This window comes from Notothenia coriiceps, unplaced genomic scaffold (assembly GCF_000735185.1).
Source record: "Notothenia coriiceps isolate Sejong01 unplaced genomic scaffold, NC01 NC01_scaffold00037244, whole genome shotgun sequence".
Lineage (NCBI taxonomy): Eukaryota > Metazoa > Chordata > Actinopteri > Perciformes > Nototheniidae > Notothenia > Notothenia coriiceps.
In genome coordinates this window covers 9,900,438-9,919,598 of record NW_011369945.1, presented here as the reverse complement: position 1 = coordinate 9,919,598, position 19,161 = coordinate 9,900,438, and the positions used below count along the sequence as shown (strand labels likewise).

Here is a 19,161-nt window from a genome sequence, read left to right as displayed (position 1 = left end):
ATTGTAAACTAAATGGAACGAGACAAAAAATTTGCGTGTAGGGCCTTTTTCCCTGAAAGCGACCTTCTGCCCCTGCAAAAACAGGGGGTAGGCCTGACACAAATGTCGATTCGTGTGTGCGATGTAACAAACAGGCACAACACTGTTACTCTGTTTTTACTGACATGTAACATTTTATTTCACCTTGCTCTATGTTTTTAACGCACATTCCGAAAAAGGGGACTTTGCCTGGAAAACGGGGACGTTTTGGTCCCCCATCCGACTGTGTTTACAGCTAAGCACACATGCTAACATTAATTAAGACTACAAGCTCACTTGGGGTTGAGGCTTTTTTTACACGTTGCTTGACTGCCTGCCCACATATCTGATCTAAACATAGTAACGTGTGTTGGGGAAAATAATTATTTAAAGTTATTTCATAATTGTGACATTTATTTATCTTTTCGATGGATGAATGATGCTCAAAGTGAGGGGGCAAATAAGACAACTGAGGGGGCAATGCCCCCTTTTGCCCCCTCGTGGCGCCGGGCCCGTACTTGAGTAAAGTACCAGAGTGTAGGAATGCTCGGTTACAATAAAAAGTCCTGCATTCAAAATGTTACAAGTAAAAGTAGAAAAGTGTTAGCATCAAAATATACTTAAAGTAGGCTACCACCTGCAGAGGGATCTAGATGGATTATTTAATTATTAATGTGACTAATAAAGAGCAGTTTGATTATTAAGCATTATTCTGTTGACGGATGTCATTATATTTGTTGAAAAGCACATAATGACTTGTTTAAGACTCGTTTTGTCAAAGTTTAGGACTTGGACTTGACTTGAACTTGCCCATCCTGACTTGAGACTTGACTCGGACTTGAGCGCAAAGACTTGAGACTTGACTCGGACTTGCAAAACAATGACTTGGTCCCACCTCTGGCCTCTCCACCTCTGTTCCTTACTTCTTACTTGCTACCCCTTTCCCTCAACCTATCCTCAGGGAGTCTATGTACGTAGACACGTTTGTTTTGCTGCTATAGACTTAGACTGCCTGGGGACACCTTACTTCTTCCTTCTGTCTGTACCTGTGTACTCTCATGTTCCGAATAACCCAGCCTCCCCCAAATTTCCTTTTGGTGTCTATCTACGCCGGGATCCTGAGTCGTGGCTGATCCTGTTGCTGTGGTCCTGAGTCCTGGATCATGTGTCCTGGATCCTGGATCCTGAGTCCTGGATCCTCTATCCTGAGTCCTGGATCTGAGTCCTGGACTTCGAGTCGTGGCTGAACCTATCAATGTGGTCCTGCCTGACTCTCATCATACTACTTCCCTGATGGCTCCCACAGGATTGTTGACATCCTCGTGGATTCATCCTCTTATTATAGACACATGCATTTCCGAACATTTGGTCTTTCCAAACATTTGGTCTACCTACGCTGTAAAATGTATTATCTCTTCGATTTACACATGGCATTCTATTGCACATCTGTCCGTCCTGGGAGAGGGATCCCTCCTCTGTTGCTCTCCCTGAGGTTTCTCCCATGTTCCCCTTTAAACTGTGGGTTTTCTCTGGAAGTTTTTCCTTGTCCGATGTGACGGTTTAAGGACAGAGGGTGTCGTATTGTCATACTGATATTCTGTACAAAATGTGAAGTCCACTGAGACAAATGTAACATTTGTGATATTGGACTATATAAATAAACATTGATTGACATATACCAAATCTAAATTAGGGCAGTAAACGGGGCTTTTCCTCTGTAAATAATCTATTGTTACCCAACTGTTTGGGTCAAACAGACATCCAGCCCAAACTCTGTCAAAAACCCTTTAATTTGAATCAAACAAACTTATGTCATAGTTGGAAAAGAGATGTTTAAGCACATCTATTCATAGTGGGATTGTACGGTGCTCTTATGTAAAATGTTTCAGTTGGAGTTTTTTATTTATTTCTCAAAACTGGTTTTCTCTCAGTTTTTCTGTCTTCTTACATTTTTATTTCAGTTACATGTTTTAGTTTATTCAATACATTATCAGTCAAGTTATATAAAACACAAGCTTGTTTCATTTTTTTTTTACTTTCATTTCATGTTTATTTTGGGATTTAACTTACCCTATGTGTGATGTAGATCAGCTGCTTAATCAAAATAGTGGTAACAGGTGTGAATCGTTTGTTAGCAGTGAGGCTGAACAGACGCTTTTTGACGCTGGTTAGTTCTGCAGTAAATCTACTCAAATAACATTTTGTGTTCTTATTGGAAAGTGTAGGTGCATAAATAAATGTAGTTTGAATTAAGGTTCTGTTAGTTGTTTTTGATGCTTGCTCTCAGTTTGGTTCACCCCTTACCTACCGGAGCTGGTGGTATGTTCCAGTTAGGTTAAGCTCATGGTAAGGGAGTGGCAGTTTGCTGATTGTCTGACTGATGTGATTGGTTGTTCATCAGTACTTCTAATTTCCTTATGATCCTTCTGCTCTTACTCATCGTGTTCGTAAAGCTCAAATAATATTAAACTAAGTAAATTAATAGGAAAGAAGCTAACAAATCTTAATTTGTTTTCAAATGTAAAACAACCTCGCCATGCCATATTGTCCCGAATCTAATGCAATAGCAGTCGAAGAGGTCACTGTTTATAACATGGCATTTATCCTTTGCAGAACCAACAGCCTTTCTGTGTTTTCCATATATCTGACTACTGTATATGGATTTCAATGATTACTTTTTTACGATGTTGTATTTTAGTGTTGCCTCTGTGTTTAGTGTCAGAATCAGAATACCTTTATTAGTCCCACAGAGGGAAAATTTGCATTGTTACAGCAGGAAAGAGCCATAGACAGCTTGATGTTACATGCTAAAAAAAAGTACTAAGTTGTGATATAATAAAAAATATAATAAAAAAAGAAAAGTAAAAAAAAATACTTTTCAAAATACAAATCCTGTAACAGTTCTTAGGATTTAGCAGCCAGGTATATATTACACAGTTATTAATAGCATATGTATATAATAATGTATACTATGTCCTGTCTGTAACTTTGTGTGGTAGTGTTACCACTGAACAGGTCTCTCTTGAAAATGAGACCTTGTGTCTCAATGAGATTTTACACCTGTATAAATAAAGGCTGAATAAAAAATAAAAATCAAGTCCCTTAACTTCCTTGTTATATAATCCAAAATCTGTACAGGAGCCCTAATAAAAGATGTTTCAAGAATCTACTGCAGGTTTAAAGCACTGATTTAAAATGTTATGTACAACAACATACAGCAACGTATTGAGAGCCTCATATAACACCCCTGCAAGCAATCTAAATTAAAGTAATAAACTGTTTTCGATGAACCCGAAATGAAACATGACATCACACGAGAGGAACTTGCCAACTCAGGATAACACATTTCCAATGAACAATCTGTTATCGTTGCATAATGTCTGTGATGCATTCCATTGTAGTGACATTGTATGTGAAGTACTTTCACTTGCATATTGAGAATACAGTGTGCAGCCTCAAACAAATGCAATTTGGCAAGGCTTGTCTTGAAACGGTACATTTTATTTCTGTAAATCCTGTATAGAACAAAGTATCCACTGGTATAGCAGCATCTCATATGGTCAGTATTTCGCAGAAAATGGTTTACAACCCCAACCCTAACCCTAATACTCAATGTTTTTTTTTCCATTGTGGAAAACACGCTGGCATGGTGTGAGTGTTTTTCCACAGCAAGATGAAGTTGTTTACCTTGATGACGTGTTGGAGGTCTTCTAGTAATAAAACCACAGCAAGAGCTTGTCACCATGGCTGCTTCTGTGTGTGCGATTCTTCTCTAGGACTTATAAAACTGATCAAATAGTGCAGAATTTTTGTTCAGTTTTTCAAAGACCATTAACTTCTCAATGGAACTGTCTGTACTTCCACTTTGTCAGCAGGTAATGTCGTTGAATTGACTTAAAGAGTGTCGAAGAACTCATTGACAGAAACAGGCTCACATGACCTTATGACACACGAACACAGAGACATGTTCTCTCTTTGATTATTTGTCCGTCACTCAAACTTTCCCTTTCCTTCTCACACACGAATGAATGACGTTCTCATCGCAGCTTTGACGGTGGGTGATCTGCTGTGGCTGACCTCTTATTGAAGTTGGGTGCTAAATGTCACCACTTTGATGTAAAAAAGCACAACTGCCTCCTGTATGTGCATGCTATCACACATTCTTAACATGCCCCAAAGATTGTCACACAGTTCCCGATATACCCCCTCCCATGTCAACCATATGTTAGGGCTACCCTCAAAAGCCCAATGCGCTCGCTTACTGGAGATCTTTTTTTGTAAAATTATTTTTCTTACAGAATATAAATGAGCCCTTTTTAACAGATCACCGATAAATAGTCATAGTAGCATGTTTTAACCTTTTTAGATTTTTGGCGACATGACTGAATTTATATTACAGATTGTGCTTGAGTTTTTAAATTATAAAAATGTATGCATCATATTTTGTCTGTTAATGTCAATTTCCGTCCGATTTTTATTGTACATCATCTGATTTCACATAATATAAAATTCAAATAGCTTATCTCTTACCTCATCCCCATCCTATATTTCTCATAAATGTCATCCCATCTCTTATTTAATTTAATTTAATTTTTATCTCTCATACTAATCCCATATGATTTTATATTTCTTGCATTTCATCTACTAACTAAACTTTATCTCATATCATCCCTTATCTGAGCTCATGTATCTTATCCCATATTGTTTGTACATCGTATATACTGTGTATTATAACTCCTCTCATACCTATTTCATAATAGATTAAGTTTTATTATTCATAATCTCATATTTCTTTACACCATCTAATTTTTTCTTGTATATCTTATCTCTGATCACCTGTTTCTTAAAACACATCTCATCTTGTATTTCACTTACATCATGTCATATTTATTTTTAATTTGTCATTTTAAAAAGCTTCTCTTGAATTAGTGGACTCTAACTAGTAGCTTTAGGCACAAATATATTTTAAAGAACTCAGAGAAGCCTTTAAAGAAATGGAATGTCTGGATATCTGTTATAAGTGACAAGCGGGACTGAACTAAAGAGAGCTGAAATGTGACTTTGTTGAAACAGACAAGGGCTTCTTTTACCTCTATGGGCAGGGACCATTTCCTCTCCCCCCTTTCCCTCCCTTCCTCACTCCATTTCTCTTTTTTAGGGTCTTTATATATTTCCTCTCCTTCCTCCCTTTTGCCATCTGTCTCTTGCTTGCTCTCCTTCTCCGTGTGACACATTTCCCACTTGCTGACTCCCTTTTTTTGGGGATTCTGGCAAAAGAACTGACAATGTGTGTTTAATCCACAGGTCCTTTATGTGTGTGTGTTTGTGAGCTTGTGTGTGTTAGCCAGAGGTCCTGTGGTCGCCGTGACTTCAAAGCTGAAACCAGAGTCTCTCAGCAGTCTGCCTATAAATCACACTAACCATACTGCGGGGAAAACATACACGTATACACCGCCACAGTATAGAGAGATACGAAAATGAGAGGGAAGGCAATAAAAAAAGAAATAAGTAATACAAATATTGACAGGTACAGAGGGAAGATTTGGAAAAAAAGGAAGAAAAGAGAGGATCAAAGTGGAGGGAAATTAAATAAAGACATGATATTGAAAAAAAATGTTGCGTAAAAGCAGAAATGAGCCAGTCTTTCATTGAATTTGCCATAGAATAAACAGGGTGTTGCCAGCCAAGCCCTTAGTGAATTTATTTTTATAAATACATTCTTTCTCCTGTTATACATGTAACATGCAGTTGAATTATTTCCCTTGTGTACATGAACCAAATACTATATTTAATGTCTGCACTGGGTTTTGTTTTACCATTTGTTGGATTTAGTTTTTTTGACTATGAAAGGTGATTCAACTGCATGTTTTTCACAGCGACGCCCTACAGCACTATGAATGGTTATCAGATATTGAGCCGCCGTGATATGCTTTCTGAACATATGATCCTGCTCATTAAAACAGCCAGCATGAAAACTGTACAGATAAGAAAAAGAAGCAAACCCAAAACCCTAACAAGATAGTGGATGGAATGGAGTTAGGAATCTCTGTCGGTACTACATTCTTACACGGGAGAAAAGTCTTCCTATTGAAATTCATGTACCAATTCCTGTCAGAATCTTGCAGGTTTTAGGGTCAAACGTCTCAAGTGGTTAAGCCCTACGAGGTAACCTTGGTGACCTTTGCCCTCAGGGCCCTGACCGACAGACTTGTGGAAGTGTAGAAACAATTGTTGAACTAGACATTAGCTTCTGTGACATACTGTAGTTGTCACTAACAACCATTTAATAGGTTTTCTTCATAATATATAGGGCCATCTGCCCTGCGATCCCCCCTGAGGGCACAGCCTAGCATCTGGTTTGGCTTCCCTTTTTATCCGATAGATGAAGTTCAAACTTGTTCTTGTAGACACAGGTCTGTTTTTTTTTTAGGTGTATATAGAGACATGGACACAGAAGTAAATCAGGTGTTGACTTATGATATGTACTTCATAAAATACATTCGGGAAGAGTCAATGCCACGGCACTTGCCTCTGAAGAAGCCAGTAGCATATTCTCACAGTTCTGTAAGATTTTATGAACGCTAACCCCTTGTCAAATAACCACAAAAGGGATTTTGATAGAAACATGGGTAGATACTCTAATTAAAAAGGAAGATCTTCTCCAAGGCTGTTTCCAAAAGTGACACATAAAACATGTTTCCATCTTGTAATCGGAATCCGCTCCAAAATGTAATGGGTTATAATGGACCCTTGCTAAACCCTTGGACACATGTTCATGAAAATAGGGCCAGTAGTTTTTCCATAATCATTCTGACAAACAAACCAAGAAAGAACCAGCATATTCCAGTGGATTTAATTCAATTCTGAAAGACCAAATGTAGGATTTTGTTTGGACAACCTTGTGTTCGACTTGTGCAAACTGACAGACCTCCAGCTGCTGCTGTGTCCCAAACATGCAGTTTTTTGAGTTGATTGTCTCTAACGTGGGGTTTTAAGGGTTGATTTTCTTCACACAATGCCTGAGAACTGCAGCAGTCAGCACATCGCCACAATGGGTGGTAGATTCACATCCTCCCTTCAGCCATTAAAACAAATAGCTCTTTATCCAAGAATGTGTGTGTGAGCCTACGGGGGAGACTCTGAGTCTGCATGACAGCAGACATGATTTGGGTTTACCTGTTTCTTGCCTATTGATGTGACTGCTTACATGTGTATACTCTCCGACAGTTGGTCTTGAAACCAGAATTTGTTGGGATCTTTCACCTGAGTTGATCGGTTGTTCCGTTGCGGAGATACGACGCATTGGGAGCACTGCAATGTCGACGTAGTCTTTGTTTGATTACTACTAGCTGACTTGTACATCCACTAGTTACATACCATTGTACAATTACTTAAACTATAAAATAAAAATAAGGTGACTTGCATTGTTACCTCCACCACTTTGTTTTGGCTTGTTGCTTCGTTCGTCTTTTTGGGTGATTACAGGGAAAATACTGTTCCTATTTCTATTAAACGTCTGGATCATAAGTCATGGCTGCGCCTGTTGACGTGAACCTGCCGTATGACCACGTTATTATTTCTTGCAACACCTAGAAGATTCTTTTTGACATCCTCCTGAATCTGTCTTTGTATACGTGTCCATATTATCAATTGTGGCATTTGGATTGTTAATGTTATTTTATTTGTCTTTTTTATTCTATTCACACATCTATTGCACTTGTGTCCTTCCTTGGAGAGGGATTTCTCTTCTGTTTTCCTCCCTGAGGTTTCTTCCATTTCTTCCCATTAATTATGGGGTTTATTTGGGAGTTTTTCATAACTTGTATATTTACAGCAATGGGTGTATCACATGCAGATTCAACAACATTGTGGTAGAATACTGTGTATTCAAATATTCATACAGATGCAGGCACACAATATATTTGTTGCAGATAACTCGGGTTCTACTTAGAAAGTAGAGGACAGGGGTTGAAGAGCAGGAAAAATAAAGTAGCATTGACTAGAAATAACAAAAACAGAAAGAGCAGAGAAAGCGAACACCAGAGGGTGAACATTGTGTGAGGGTTACCACAGCCATGCCACTGAGTAGTGTGTTTACATGGTACCACACCACCAGGCTTTAAACCACAGACATGGATCTGCTCAGTGTGTGTGTGTGTGTGTGTGTGTGTGTGTGTGTGTGTGTGTGTGTGTGTGTGTGTGTGTGTGTGTGTGTGTGCGCAGCTGTGTGCATGTGTATTCTCAGTAACTGAAACACTGACCGCATGCTTGCCTGTGGTGAGAGATTCAATATGTAACCTGTGATTTTACGATGCTAACTTAGCTTCGATGAAACCTTCGACTAATTTTGTTGCACAGACAGGTGAAATCCGATCCTAAATCCCTTGTACAGCTGTGTCAATTCACATTGGATTATGAATTCCTTTACTGTTTCAACGAAAGCTTTGTTTTTCTGGTTGTAATTTCCACTACCTCAGCAAACACTAAGCTAACATTGTTTTACTGCACACAGCAGGATAGATGTGATTATGTTTTACAATGGCAAAAGTCGAATGTCAGACATCACAATCGTACAGTAATTGAATTTGCAACTCTGCCATTCTAGAATGAATAAAAGATACAAAATAAACAGTTTTAGCCCTAAACAGAGGGGAAGACTCAGTATCGATATTAATATAGTACAGTAATGCAGGATTCAGGGGCGGATCTAGAAAAATATTCATGGGGTGGCAAGAGGGTGGCAGGAGAATTTCAGGGGTGGCATCCCCTGGCAGAAGTATATGCTGATTTAATCGCAGTCATATCAATTAATGTTAACTTGGAGAGCCACAATATTTATATTTTAACTCAATAAGATTTGGTGACATTATTGTGGCACATCAGTAAAGCCTTACATAGAGATATATAACGTGGCAGACATACGTAATTGAATGAATTTTAACTGAACAATAACCGAATGAGTTTGTTTCACTCTTAGATCAGCAGGGGTACCAAATCTATGCAGACTGCTGCAATAAGTACATTAATTAACCTGTTAAGCACTGAGCCTGTTTTTCAGGTCTCAGGCTCGAAAATGACATTCCCAGAACAAATGACCATATTTTCCCTTCTAAAAGGGTTAAATTAATANGGGGGCGGGTCCAATGCAATTCCTGCCTTTTTCTGTTGTTAAATTACATCATTCTGGTGTCTGTGGTTATTTAAATATTCCCTGATAAACGTTATTCAGCGGCAATAAATTAGTGCTAAACCCAGTGTGCTCAGTGCACAACATCACATATCATTTCACCTTCGATTCACGATTTGAAAACGTAGCATTTCGCCACATGCTAATGCTAACCGGAAGTGAAGAATTTTCAGAATAAAAGTATTAAGTTAATAGTTAGTGTGAATTTGCGGTTTTTCAGAATAAAACTAATTTAAATTAAATAAGGGTATTTAATTCAAATTACGCCATATCAACATTGATTTTAATTTCTAACAAGTTCAATGAAAAAGAAGTCGGGTTCTTCCGTACCTAGCAGGTCGTGTATCGTTTCCATGTGGCCGGAAGGCTTGCTGTCTCCCAGTGCCGAAACGATGCGGGAATGGCGAGCAACGTCCTCAGCCATTCCGTGGGGGGCGCACCAAGCCTCAGTCCGTGTGCACGTGGCAGCCACGGACGTCTCCAAAAATCTCCAGCAGTTTGCGAAAAACGGCCTCTCTAGCCATGTTCGGTCCAGTCTCGGAAACTTCTGCGAGACTTAAGTCAGGGTCACCAGTGTAGTGCCGAGAGAAGGGAGTCGGAGGCGGTGCATCGAAGGTGCAAAGTTGACTTTATTGAGCAGCAGAAAAGCACATGTTGTCCGGTTGCAGTCCGGGAAGAGAAGGGGAGAAGAGAAAGGAGGGCACACAGTAGGTACAGTCAACATGTGTGTCCGTGCGGAACAATACCCATAACCTGTAGTTCCATGAGTGAATTATGATGACTAGTTAATTAGTGATCACCACAACGTAGTTATTTAAGGGTAACTTAACTTAACGTTATCTTAGAAGTTGAGAGCGTTACGNTCCTGATGCATTCAGGCTCCTGCTGCCTTCAGGTTCCTGCTGCGTTCAGGTTCCTGCTGCCTTCAGGTTCCTGCAGGTGGATGCTGGGGTGGTGGTGGGGCAGGAACCTGAAGGCAGCAGGAACCTGAACGCAGCAGGAACCTGAAGGCAGCAGGAGCCTGAATGCATCAGGAACCTGAAGGCAGCAGGAGCCTGAACGCAGCAGGAACCTGAACGCAGCAGGAACCTGAAGGCAGCAGGAACCTGAAGGCAGCAGGAACCTGAAGGCAGCAGGAGCCTGAATGCAGCAGGAACCTGAAGGCAGCAGGAGCCTGAACGCAGCAGGAACCTGAACGCAGCAGTAGCATTAGCGAGGCAGAGACAGGCAGATCTGGCCGCTTAAATTGTCACTGTCACTCAAAGTTTGTTTTCAAATGTTAAGTGGACTTATTGTTGCCCATTGTGGCCGTTTGGGGTAAAATATCCATTGCAGCTGCATTTCTCACCAACCTGCAAGTAGAAATAACTCTCCCCCCCACCCTTTTGATACACCTCGATTGGACTACTTTGCTTACATCACTATGTAACACTCACACTCCAATTGGCTTGCGGTCCAACACATTGTACCTGATAGGCTAAGAGGCGGGACATATCTAAGTTGTTGCCAAATCACAACAGAGCTGGCCAGCTAACCAATCAGAACAGACTGGGCTCTGGTTTCAGACAGAGGGTGAAAAGAGGTGCTGAATAAGAAAGAGCTTTTTGAACATTAGAGCATGTAGACATGTCACAGTAGAGGCACATGCAAATATGAACCTGAAAATGAGTACAACAGGTCCTCTTTAATGATCATATAAGTTGAATCTTTTTTACCTCTTATCTTTTACTCCGTAATGGAGACATTTCAGAAAAAGGGGGGCTACCCTGCCCAAGGGCACATAAGCAGTCCACAACGAAGCATACTGGAATCCCTCATGCTACAGTCCACACTCCATTTATTGTGAGCAAGGCGACTTGAACAGCCAACCCTAAAAAGCCAAGTCTTCACAAACTGATACCACCACCTAGCCCCAGGTGCACACTGACAAACATTACATTTTGCTGCATGAGCATCTTCCATGACATCCTTTCACACATGTTGCACACACAGAAGAGTGACATGGCTTCAAATTCCAAATACTTTATCATTGACATTTTTGAAAGTTTGAGGCATAAAGCAACGTTATTGAGGTACCTTCTGCATGGGACTGACACACTCTCTGGACGAGCGGGGAGCAAATAAAGATGAGCGTGTGCATGTAAATGTTGTTTGAAGCTCTTTTGTACCAAATAGAGTCTTTATAATGTAACCAGACAGAGTGGCAAGTGCTATTCAGACACGCTGACACATTCTGAATATGTAGTAGGAGAGACAAAACTGTGTTGTGGCAAGGCCTATTCCTCTTGTTAGCTTGGAGGACTGCGACTCTCCCCCCCCCCCTACACTCCCACCAGGCCTATCCCTGAGCCTGGTACATCTCTGGCGGGTGAATTAATGAGTGAAAGCAGCTCCTGTAGCGAGGATGACACAGTGTGTTACGGCTGCAGCCCCATCCTGGTAAGCGGCTGTGAAGGCTGCAGTCTGCTTCAATGAGGAGCACGAAGAGCGGGGGGGGCTGGAGAGGAGAATGGAAGGGGGAGGGATGGGAGTTTGAACGAGATAAAGCCGATACATGCATCTGCTGCAAACACCACCTGTGTGCAAGGTACAATCAAAACAACAAAGGGTTCAGAGGAGCCCAAGAGGATGGATCTTTATGCTGAAAGCAAAGGTGAATACGTCATTTACCACAGAGTAAGGGCCGCCGAAAGATATGTGACTTACCAAAGATGAGGTGTAACCCGTTGAACGTAAGATCCATTGAGTTGGAGAACACAGTGATTACAATTTCTAAAATAAAAAGCATCATAGGATTCAGGAGAACAGTAATATACATAAGTTATGTGAAGTCTACGAGCAACTCTTCATCATGAAGTGAATGTCTGCATTTGAATTATTGGAGCGGTCTGATGAAGCAAAGAGAAACAATATTTCACAAGGAAAATAGATATATTGAATAGATAAGTCAAGAATCAAAGAAAAATGATTAAACTTTCATTTTGTATATTTGTCTGCAACAGCATCCTGTTAGGCGTGCCATTGATAGAGCAGAGAAAAACACAGTGATATGGTCCTATGTTGGGAAGGATTGAGGTTATTGTTGCAATAAATTCAGTTTGTACACTGTGGTAGGCAAAATAAGACCTTCCCTTCATGCCACTAATCCATATTTATTTTCTGTATCATCACCTATATAAGATTATTTTTATCTTCTGGTTATTTGTTCATTTTTAAACTAAATTTAGCTCAAGTCAATCATCATTTTGCTTGGACATTGGATCTAGATAAGGCTTAACACTATGAAATATATCTGTTATCTGGTCTGATGATCTGTAATACACATTAAAGCGTGGATAGACATTAACACCTAGTGGGATTTTAGTGCTTAAAAAGATACCTTTGGATTTATACGTCATTGTCTCCTTATCTTTGAGTGAACCTCTCTTCCCTCTCTTTGAATGTGTCCTTGCCTCTCTCACAATATTTTTGCAATCCATCTGTAATATTGTCATTCTGATTTCCCATTTCCATGTATCTATTGATATTTCTCTCACTCTGTACAGATGACATCGATTACAAGTAGGCTTAGTTAAAGTTTTTCGGGGGGAGTTTTTCCTTATCCGAAGGTCAAGGGTAAAGGATGTCATATTGAGCAAAGTTTTGATGAAATGTTGCTATACTGCATTGTTTTTTCTTTGCTTTCTTGTGTGGCCTGTACAGAGCACACAAACACACAGAACTATTTTGTCAATGTTCTTTTGTGTCAACTAGTTTTAAGAACACTAGGAAACCCGGAAAAATAAGTTAGCGTCAATGACAAATCAGAATGTGCACTTTTCTTTCACATGCACAATCTGCAACAGAGCAAACACTAAATGTTACCAACATGGCTCTTCCGGAACAAATCACCATAACACTAAGTAACCTCTCTTTATCCATGGAGAGAATTTCAACTTTTCCTAGCATAGCTTAGCATTAGCCTGTAGCCACATAACTTGGGAGCAGGACTGTTTAACTTACTTGTGTCAACGTACCTATATTTATTTACTGTAATTTTACTGATGGCTTTATTATTGTAACAACGGTTTATTCAGGCTATTAAAAAGCCACATGGCTAAGTTAATGTATCGCAGACACAAGGCGTTAACCACCTTTTCTAACCCGGAACTATTATCCTGCACAGATCAAAACCAATATGATTAAAAGTTATTTTGTTCTGAACAAAGACATGCAAAGCCATCTTTGATTCTGCCATATTTACAGTTTTAGATTTTTCAATTAATGCTTTTTGGAATATACATTCCAGGTTGTTTACAAAAGTGTTGCCACAATAAGGTGATTAAATATAAGATAATTTGTTCTTATTGATAAAAACTGAATTTCGAACGTGATCCTAATCTTAATTATTGTAATTATGATTCATAATTAATATTTCCCCTGATAGCTATATGAATGCCTTTTGAGCTACTGCACTTATATAATTCTAGTTCCACATTCTTATCAACCCCTATTGATAAAATTATTAAATAAAATGAATGGTTTAATAATATTTATTATTAGTTCAAATTGTAAAAAATACCAACTTGGTCATATTACCTCCAAACATGAATTCCACCAACAAACTGGTTGTTCACTACATGTGTTTGTTATGATAATTAATATAATCTAAAATAATAGAATATATGAATGAATACAAAAAATATTGACTGCAGCTTCAAACACAGCTATCTATTACAGTCTTGATGCCATGGCCCTAGTTAAAGTGTTCTCTATGTGCTTGTGCGCTCTAAGTATTACCTTTGTGAAATGTGTTGCCACTGATGAGGGGGCTACATCGAACACAACCACATGTTCAGCCTCATTGCTTTGTACTGTTCCCGGCAGAGAGGACATATGTGCACAATGAATATCTGTTGTGAGAGGGACACTGTTGTGTGTGTGTGTGTGTATGTGCGTGCGTGCGTGCGTGCGTGCGTGCGTGCGTGCGTGCGTGTGTGTGTGTGTGTGCGCGAGCAGGGTTGGCTGAAAGAGAAAGTCAGAGGATGGGGAATGTGTTGGTAGAGGCAGGACAAGGTGTTTTGTGCAATGAAACAGGGTGTTGTTGTACAGCAGGAGCAGTGAGTGTGTCCCTGAGTTTGTGAGAGCGCAGGGCTGAACAGATATAATCAGCGTGTGTGGATGCAGAGGTAATAACTCCACCGGGGGAAAGCTGGGGAAGTGAATCTGTCTCTGTCATGAAGACATGGAGCAATCAGGAAAAACCCCAGCCAGCAGAAAAAGAAGCAGCAGTTAGGAGCTCAGGAAGTGGATCACCTGTGTGGAGGAAGGCCAATGTGAGAAACCATATTAATAACATATATTTATTATATCATTTATGAGTTTTCCGTTTGCTTTATAAGTAGAAAGGGATGACTGCACATGGCTGAAGCGTCTCTTTGGACAGCCACTCTTTGAATCAGGCTAGAAATCTATACAAACTGAATTAAGCAAGGGCTACATTGAGCAAGTTAATAAATGAGGTCAATTATATTTAGCAGTATGCAAAACACGCTGCTTCAATGGTTCCAAAATGAAGGGACTGCCAGTAGTGCATTAAAATCCCAAAACTCTTTGAATGACAGTCTGTTAAGTTGTCCAGCAGCAGACACACTAACAGTACACCAGATCAAATGTATACGTGATGTATTGGAACATATGGCATCTTTTTATATAACCTTGTTTGCATAATCACATGACTCTCGGTATAGTGCTAACTGCTGGAATCTGCTTGCACTCACAATGATGAAATGACCTTCTTAGGGTATGAGTAAGGGTCTTATGGGAAGTTTCAACGCTGGCCAGATGGAGAACTGTTTGGACCAAACCAATTTTGCTTTCGGGGGTGGCCAACGAGATGAAGAACAAACACAGCGCTGTTCACTCAGACTTGCCAGACTTTTGCCCAGTGTGTTTGTGACTAAATAATAAAAGACAACTTATTGAGTCAATGAGTTTGAATAGCATAATTTCCACCACAGTTTCACCACTTTCCACCCTAAGGAAACGGCCCATTGAGGAGCATGAGAATCACCATGGGCCTTGCCGGAGCTCTGCTTTCTCTGAGTGCCATTGGAAATACAAGTGGACCAAGATGAATTAACATGAAGACATGTGGACTGAGAGGTAACTATTGATCTGGATCATCATACTGCATCATCAGCTCTTCTGTTTTAATTTCCTTTCACTCTCTGATTGATCAAGGAAAATTCATCCACTCTCCATCCACCAACACAAGATCCTGTGGTTTGGCTGCCATGCTTCAGAGCTCATAGGAACCGCAGCAGTTTAAATAGAAGCAGGCTGATGCACCATCTGGTTGTTTGGCTAATGGAATTATCAGCTTTTTCACAAAACAAAGACAACAGCCTGTCAATCACACCAAAGTTCATTTAAACACGTCAGGTGTGAAAGCTCACTGTTTGCTCTGAGGATTCATTCATAACCAATCATTATTAACACATGGACATACCTGCTTGGGAATCAGTTTCACTTATGTTTCACAATATGTTATGACCAGTATAACTTTGTTTGATGATGGATTATCTATTATCTTTCCCATGAACATGTCTTTCAGCACTTATTGTGTGAACATTTATATTTTTTATAGAAAGTGCCTTTAGGGGAAGACAGATGCCTTTATTAATGCAATGTGTTCCAAATTATTTGAATATGAGATAAATAGTTACAAAAAGTGAGGTACAAAAAGGTTCAATCTAGAACAGCTCGGTTTGTGGGTTTGAATGTGATTGACCTGTAAACGTCTTCTACTGTGTTGAAGCCAGACATTCTGTAGTGTGTGTTTAGGATCAGTTGAAAGGCTGCACAGTTAGAAGGCAAGTCATGTTGAAGGGTTAGGGTTAGCCACTGGTGCTTATTTAGGACCACATTCAAGATTTCAACTGAGCTGAAGCAAAAATGGCCGGCCTCCAGAAAAAATGTATTATCTGGGGATCTTCCACATCCATGGGGCCATAGAGCAAGCATACTTCCGTTTTCCTTAACCACCGCCTCACATAACGACCTAATAACTGAAATAATGCCTTAGATATAAGGGGTTGTTCTTACAAGTTGATTTACGTTTGAATTTTTTTTTAAAGACGCCTCTCTCCCTGTGTAAGTCAATATTAAAAATTATTTTAGGATCCAATGAAATCAGGACATGAAAGTGTTGCAGCTGTGGCTCAGTGGATAGAGTGCTGGACTTCGAATCAGGGGGTAGCAAGTTCAAGTCCCACTGCAGTCAGCATGTCGTTGTGTCCCTGAGACACTTCACCCCAAATTGCTCCTGTGGGGATTACCCACAGTATTGAGTATGTAAGTCGCTTTGGATAAAAACATCTAACAAGTAACACGTAATGTAAAATGTAAAGTTGCCACTACGAACATTTGCTTCAACACCCGGCTCTCTTTCTGGAGGCTTGTTTATTATCCGAGCAAAAGAAACAGAGAAATGTACCTGGAACTGGAGTGAGTGGAGCACCACAGAGCTGCCCCCCTGCAGCTTAAACAGGGCATTGTTCTAGACCCTCCACAGGACACCACACAGTGTCTCTGCACAGAGAGGTACAGCAGGTGCGCTGCAGATCTATACTCAGAATGTCAGAGTTCAGTGAAAGGCTTTGTGCTCCAGGCTGCCAGCAGGAAACAGGTTGCACTTGAAAAGCTGTGACCATGGCAATACCAACTAATGTTGTGAGGAAGTCGTTGCCATGGCGAGCATCCTGTGTTTAAAGAAGAGTGCAGTCCATTATTGGTGGGGAGGGAGGGTGTTGCCATGGGGACCAGGTAATCTGGTGAAGAATAGGGCTACACAGATCTGTGGGGTTTGTCAGGAGAAAAATATCATCCATCTGGAGTCGCCATGGTGATGCTTGTGTCCTGGTCACCAGGTTGGTCTCAAACTTCTGTATTATTGATATCATTAGCTCTTGTCTCATTACGCTTGATGTCACTCACGCTGTAAAAAGCTTTCAGTGCAATTTCTGTCAGATTTGTCTTAAACAGGAAAAATCTACTCAGATTTTCGAGCTTGAAAGACGCAGTGATATTCACAGCATTAAAATCCCATCTGCATTTTCAGCCTTATTAATTGAGTTAACCGTGTTGATGTTGTTTCGGACATTGAAATAATGAGTGAAAGAAAAACAGTTCTTCAACGCGTTCAGTGTTGAGTAAGAAGTGTTTTACACTTTTGAAGTGTTAACAGTATATGGACTAAAAAGTATATGCCCATAATCATGAGGAAGAAAACATGTTTGTTTGAAGGACTGTGCAACCCCAGCTATGTCAACCCTTAATATTCTCCTTACTCAGCACACCAGTTATGTCCTCTTGTGTGCTATTATGCACCAGCTACTCTGTATGAATGTTGCCTATAGAGAAGGGAATTATTTTGCGTTTTGTTACTCATGTGGGGTCACCATTTTTCTATCTTATTCGTTCTGCATAATTGTTTTCCTTTAATAACATGATCCCATCCATTTGACTTGGGGTACACATAAAGCTTTTGGTTGGCCTTCTCTCCTGTTTAAAGGGGCCCTATTCTGCACTTCTTCTTCATATCAGTATGTAGTGTCTCTACTGGGACATGTCTCCATGCTTTAATGTTCATTAAACTCCCTCCCTCAGGAACACAGGGATGTTAGCCTTTACAGACCATTTATATTCACAAAAACACGCTACATTAAAGGGAAACAGATGCTGCTCTCTCTGGATGTTGGGACCTGCTGCTCCGACTCGGTGACCCCGCACAGCACTCATGCTGCGGACACTTATGTTTATCCAGGCAAACACACACTTTGTGCACACACACACCACAGGGCATCGGCTCCTCACCGTCCCCTCACACTCACTCCATCCTAAATGTTATCTGCCACAGTGTTTCCCTCTGTGAGGGACATGATGAAATCCGAGATTGTCAAAACATTTTTTATTTGAATAAAAGCTCAAAGCACAGCGTACATTTATGGTAAAATACATAATTTGATACTGGAGAAATATCTATAAAGGATCCATTTTCAATAAACATTAACAACTGTTTACAAAAGCATTTCTGATAAGGCCTTCAAAACAATACTGATAAATAATGTGAAATATGAAATCAACTTATACACTCTCTTTACATACGGAAAAACCTCATGGCATGTTCCCGTCTCTTTTGGATAAACACACATTTTCAGCATGTTTGAGAAGGCAAATATACAAATGAAAGATATAAACATGGATAAAATGATTTCAGCATTACGTTTTTGGCACTGCAAGCCAGACATGTTCATGTAGATCAGGTATCGCTGCTTGTCAAAAACAAGAACACACACAAACAGAGAGCTATCACTTGGTTGAAGGGGTTCATGCAGCGAAGAAGCCAGATGGAAATAACCTGAGTCATACAGCACGTTTAATAACTGGGATTAATATCCATGTTCAGTCTGCACACTCATTGGATAAATTACACTCCAAATGAAAGTCAATAAATATCTATACTTGGCAGTGCTCATTATAATATGTATTTGGTACAAAATCAATAAATAAATTCCCTTTTTCCTCAATGTGTTGGTATTATTGGCATTATTTTGTATCGTTATCTCAAATGTATTTTCTGACAAATCGTCACTGGAATTTGAATTCTCCAATCCTTTACAGACAGCCCGACTCATGCAACGCATATTTTTGCGAATGACATTCATGATATGCACAGGGGGAAATGGCGGTGTAGTAATACTAAATCATCTTCCAATCGTAGCCTCATTTAAACCACTCATTATAATAAAACCAACCTCACTGTGATCACGTGTTCTGGGTCTATTTCTTCTGGTTAGAGACTATTTGTCCTAATGAAGGTAAAGCTGCAGTCCCATGGTACACGGTAAAACGGCTGTGCAATGACGTGTTTCTATGGAGAGAATAGTGTCCAACTAGGCGGGAGCGCTACCCTC

General features: G+C 40.0%; 1 protein-coding gene across 1 annotated transcript in view; it reads left to right on the top strand.

Annotated features, from left to right (window-relative positions):
• Positions 1–19,161, top strand: part of LOC104965286 (phospholipid-transporting ATPase ID-like) — a 718,806-nt gene that overhangs the window by 151,099 nt on the left and 548,546 nt on the right. The window lies entirely within an intron of this gene.